Source organism: Ursus americanus, chromosome X, assembly GCF_024610735.1.
Source record: "Ursus americanus isolate L20-20 chromosome X, mUrsAme1.1.p, whole genome shotgun sequence".
Lineage (NCBI taxonomy): Eukaryota > Metazoa > Chordata > Mammalia > Carnivora > Ursidae > Ursus > Ursus americanus.
Window position 1 is genome coordinate 35,969,153 of NC_142164.1, and position 6,074 is coordinate 35,975,226.

General features: G+C 42.0%; 1 pseudogene; it reads right to left on the bottom strand.

The window, feature by feature from the left end:
* Window positions 1-1,489: 1,489 nt before the first annotated feature.
* On the bottom strand, window positions 1,490-2,230 carry LOC123786196 (centromere protein V pseudogene; annotated as a pseudogene).
* Window positions 2,231-6,074: the final 3,844 nt, after the last annotated feature.

Genomic DNA, 6,074 nt, shown 5'->3' on the forward strand with positions numbered 1-6,074 from the left:
GCACGAATTATCTTAGCGGATTTTTAGAATAGCCTTAGGAGATAAGTACTGTTGTTGTACCCATTTTGAAAATGAGAAAACAAAAGTTCAGAAATGGTAAGTCATTTGCCCGAGATCGTCCAGCTAGTAAGTGGCACAGAGGGACTGCAAGCCCAAATGTGTCATATTCCAGAAAGTATGTGCTCATGAGTGCATGTTATCCTGCTTACCTGGTATCTCCTATGCTGTTTTCAGAGACATAGGCCATGTGATCTTCCTCATTAATAGTTTGCTTAGCATGTAGGGGCACCTGGGTGGCTCAGTGGGTCAAGCGTCTGACTTCAGCTCAGCTCATGATTTCAGGATCCTGGGATCAAGCTCTGTGCTCAGCCGGGAGACTGCTTATTCCTCTGCCCCTCCCCCTGCCTGTCCTTCTGCGCATGTGAACGCGCGTGCATTCACACGTGGGCGCGCACGCGCGCGTGCCCTCTTTATCTCGAGTAAATAAAGTCTTTAAAAAATAGTTTGCTTAACATGTAGAAGTAGATGCCACTTCATCCATTTAGCAGTGAAGAAGAAATACATGGAGCATACAGAATGAAAAAGACTCAAGAAAGCAGGAAATAGCTGAGCTATGGGTAGAAGTCCTCTCCATTCCACAGGATTCACCTGGAAATGCTGAGCAAATGCCGACTGCAGTGAATTGCGTGCCATCAGGAAGCTGTGCTATAATAAACCAAAGATACATTTTTTTTTCCTTGAAGAATTGTGTTTTTGCTGATGCGGTCTTTCGGAATGTCTGTCATTCTCAGGAGGCTCCCAGGGATACGGTAGATCAGCCCTTGAAATTCTCTGCTCAGCTTATGGTCTGATGCAGGATGTTCTTGGCAAACTCTGAAGAAGCTTTGAACTCCTCCTCAAAAAGTTCAAGTGGTTTTCCTTTCTATGCTTTTGTGAACTTCTCAAGACTTTAAAAAGTAAAAATGGTTTATGGTAACACCAACTTGCAGTGATTATTCCATAAACAATACCATTTCAGAAGACTTATCAGTTAAGTCTTTCAAAATGAGGAATAAGGTGACTTCGACTGCAGTTTAAGGCAACACAATCCATAAAACAAAAAGACCCCAAATAGCCAAATCAATCTTAAGAAGAATAAAGCTGGAGCTATCACAATTCTAGATATAAAGATACACTACAAAACTGTAGTAACCAAAGCAATACTGGCACAAAAATAGACATATAGACTAATGAAACAGAATAGTGAGCCCAGAAGGAAACCCATGCTTTATATGGTCAATTAATCTTCAACCCAGGAGGAATGAATATCTAACGAGAAAAAGACAGTCTCTTCAACAAATGGTGGTGGGAAAACTGGACGGCCGGCCACATGCAAAAGAATGAAACGGGACCACCTTCTAACACCATACACAAAAATATACTCAAAATGGATTAAAGACTTAAATGTGAAACCTGAAATCATAAAAATCTTAGAAGAGAGCATAAACAGTCATTTCCTAGACATCAGTTGTAGCATACTCCTTAGACTGTTCCTGGTGCTCTTGTGCTCTTTTATGGCTTTCCCCCAGTCGCTGTCACTGAATTTCTCAATGTCCACACTCCACGTGGGGCCCTTCTCCAGGCAGTGTGGAATGATTCCAAAGCCTCCAGGGTTTGAGTGGGGAGTGTAAATTTCTGCACACCGCATCTCTTACAGAAGGCACGCTGTGCTTTGTGCTTGTTGAATGTGTATGTGGTTGTGCTCTCAGCTTCCTTCAGGAGCTTGAAGTGAGAAGCCAGTACCATGAAGAGTGTATTCTGCTTCTTGCAGATGCTGCAGTTGAGAAGATGTGCAAGTCTTCTGAGGTCCAAACTTCAAAGTGAACTGCTCCATAGTGGCAGCTTCCTATGTGGTTCACCAGGGCCTGGTATTCCAGGGTGTCCAGCAGCAGTTTGGTGGCACCCTCGATGGTGAGCCTCTGCCGCTTCTGGAACACCTTTCAGACTCCCACCCATCACTCAGGTCCAGCCTGGCCACCAAGGGCATCAGGGTTGCTGGAAATGGCAGAGGTGGTGGCCATGGGGGCAGCACGAGCTCTGACAGTGGCTGCTCACTCGGACTCCCTCCGAGGCCCCTGGCAACGGAATACCTCACCCTAGGGCTGCCTTGCTGTGGCCTGGCTCCCACCTCCGGCCTGGCCTGAGAAGCAGGGAGTCGGGCCTTGGTGTCCGGGTGGGAGCGGGACACCATATGTCCCTGGGCTGCTTCTGTCCATGTGGCCAGTGGCCACACTGCTCCTCACCCACTGCATTGTTCTGTACAGATTTTTTTTTATAGTACTGTAATGTACTTTCTCCTCCTTATAATTTTCTTGATAACATTTTCTTTTCTCTAACTTACTTTATGGTAAGAATATCATGTATGGTACATATAACACCCAAAATATGTGTTAATCAACTGTTGATGTTATCAGTAAGGCTTCTAGTCAACAGTAGGCTATCAGTAGTTAAGCGTTGAGGAGCTAGAAGTTAAATGCAGATTTTCTCTTTTTTAAAAGATTTTATTTATTTATTTGACAGAGAGAGAGCACAAGCAGGGGGAATGGTAGGCAGAGGGAAAGGGAGAAGCAGGCTCCATGGAGAGCAGGGGGAGCCCAATGTGAAACTCGATCCCAGGACCCCAGGATCATGACCTGAGCTGAAGGCAGTCGTTTAACCAACTGAGCCACCCAGGTGCCCCATACATGCAAATTTTCAGCTAGGGTGGGGAATCAGCACTCCTCACCCTAACCCTGTTGTTCAATGCTCAACTGTGGTACTAAAAATAATAGCGGCAAACATATATATATATATATATATATATATATATATATATATATATATATATATATATAAATAATTTTACTTGTGAAAATTAATAAAGGGAAACCTCATTTAGAATGGGGTTGGGAAGCCAGCAGGGGGAACCCTCATACCCTCCCGCTGGTGGTCAATAGCCGACTCAATTGGAAGGGGCCTACCTTGCAAGTTAATACTACTTCAGCTACTAGCTTAGCTACTACCTTACTACCCCAGCAGGAAGAAGACAGTTTTCCTCTCCCCTGGCAATAGCCCAGCTGATGAGAGACTGTCACAACTCAGCCAATGAAAAGCCACTATACTTCAAACTCCCAGTCTACTCCAGTGGACTATTTGTTTTATAACAGTCCTTGCCAACTCCCCCCTTTCCTCTATAAGAGAGGGATCCTCTACTTTGTCCTCTGGGCTTGCCTATGGTTTTGCCATAGCTTACATGTCCCCAAATTGCAATGTTCTACTCCCTAATAAACTCATTTTTGCTGATAAAATAACTGGCAGTTTTATTTTTAAAGGTTAACATACTTAATCCTTACAACTATTAATATCCCCATTTTACAGATGAAGAAAATGAGTTAACAGAGTAGTTAAGACTATTAACCAGAGTCATATGGCTAATAACCGGTAGAGCTGGGAATATGAGCTCAGGCAGTCTGGTTCCGAAGTATATGCTCTTTAAAAAAAAAAAATTGGTGGGGTTCCCTGCATGGCTCAGTTGGTTAAGCATTCAACTCTTGATCTCAGCTCAGGTCTTGATCTCAGGGTCATGAGTTCAAGCCCCACGTTCGGCAGTTCCACACTGGGCAAGGAGCCTACTTAAAAAACTTTTTTTAATTGAAGTATAATTGACATATAATATTATATTGGTTTCAGGTGTAAACATAACTATTCAATATTTGTGTACGTTGCAAAATGAATACCACAGTAAGTCTTGTTATCTGTCACCATACAAAGTTAACTTTTAAGATTTCCAGAGGACATGCTCTTAACCACACTTTTTTTTAATAAAGATTTTGTTTATTTATTTGACAGAGAGAGAGAGCACAGGTAGGGGAAGCTAGAGAGAGAGAAGCAGGGAGCCCGATGCGGGGCTCGATCCCAGGACCCTGAGATCATGACCTGAGCCAAAGGCAGACACTTAACCGACTGAGCCACCCAGGCGCCCCTTAACCACACTTCCAAGCGTCAGAAGAAATCCATGATAAAGAAAAGCAAGAAGTGCACGTGATAAAATAGCGCTCTAAAGTCTAGAAAAGATTCAGACTGATAAAATGTAGTTCAGATGTAGCTTAGGGTAAAGAAAGAGAGCATGATTACAGATTCCTCAAGGAGAAAAAGAAACCCTAGACAAAGAGCAGACTGGAACAAGGGGCACTGACCGAAGGAACTCAGTATGTATTGTCTCTTACAATGAACAAGATTGAACTTTGTATGTATCATATTAGATCTGTAATTGTCTGACTGTTCTATAGCCATGGTTTATTTGGCACTACCTATAGTATTATAGAATTTTGCCATTAATTATAGCCATTATTTTTTGGTAATGCAAAAAAATGTTGTTAAGTGAGGGGGATACCCTTATAGTCTTAGACATTTCAACTATTAATAGATCAGCATGCCCCCTGGAAAAAATCATTAAATCCCTCTAGGACTTAATTTCTTTCTTTATAAAATGAAAGGTTATCATAGACTAATGATTTATATAACTTTCAGCTTAAAAACCTTCTCTGGGGGCTCCTGGGTGGCTTGGTCCGTTGAGCGTTCGACTCTTTGTTTCAGCTCAGGTCATGATCTCATGGGTTGTGAGATGCAGCCCTGCATTGGGCTCCCTGCTTAGCGCAGAGTCTGCTTGAAGATTCTCTCCCTCTGTCCCTCCCCTCACCCGTGCACATTTATGCACTCTCTCTCTCTAAAATAAATAAATAAATCTTCAAAAAAAACCCAAAAAACAAAACTTGCCTGTTTTTTAATCTGCTAAGCACATAACAGCAAGTAAATCAATATGCAAATCGAAAAACTTACAATGTAACTTAGAGAAAATATAAATGCAAATGACGAAAAGAGGAAAGGGAAGGGCACACACTTATCTGTACTATTCATTTGGCAATTATCATGCACGATTTTGTGACATTACCTCTACCATTACTTGAATCATGTATTAAGTAGCTTTATTGTATTCATCTAATTAATTGAACAAATAATTATAGAGCACCTACTAGTGCCAGGAACTGTTCTAGACTCCAGGTATACAGTGGTTAAAAATCGAGGCATTTGGTTTTGCCGAAGAAATTAAGACTACTTTTAGGGTAAAGACTGTCATAGGTATTTTATATTTGCATTCAAGGTTGCTTAGCCCTTGGTATATCCTCATCTAATTGTTCTGATGCAGTTTTAGCTTTCTGAGTAGACAAAACCTAATCTTTGTACTAGAGACAGTTTTTACTAAAAATAAGCAGGTCAGTATGTTTTTTTATGAAAACAACGTAACAGATATGGTGAAATTCTAGAGACACCCTAGTCTGGCACTCTGCTCTTGTGGATGATAATAAAATTACCAGGTTGTCAAAAATGTCCTGACCACGAAATATGTACCGGGTGATGTAGAGAATATAAAGAAGAATAAAGGGCGCCTGTGTGGCTCAGTCGGTTAAGTGTCTGCTTTTGGCTCAGGTCATGATCCTGGAGTCCTGGGATTGAGTCCTACATGGGGAATCCCTGCTGAGCGGGGAGTCTGCTTCTCCCTCTGCCTCTCCTCCCTGCTCATGCTCTCTCTCTCTCTCTCTCTCTCAAATAAATAAGTAAAACCTTTAAAAAAATAAAGAAGAATAAAACATCTTCATCCTTGGGGCACCTGGGTGGCTCAATTGGTTAAGCGTCTGCCTTCCAGCTCAGGTCATGATCCCAGGGTCCTGGGATCCAGCCCTGCATCTCCCTGCTCAGCAGAGAGCCTGCTTCTTCTCCCTTCTCCCTCTTCCGCATCCCCTGCTTGTGCTCTTTCTCTCTCTGTCAGATAAATAAATAAAACCTTTAAAAAATATCTTCATCCCTGATTCACTTATCACAAAATTAAACAGAAGTTACAGAAGATCTAATTAAAAGTGGCTAAACAATAAAGAAACACATTTATTTCATCTTACATAACAGGAAATCTGGAAGGTAGGGCAGTTTCAGGAGCGGTTGCTTGACTCAATAATGTTATTAGGACTCAGGTTCATTGTGTTTTTCCAATCTGCTATCCT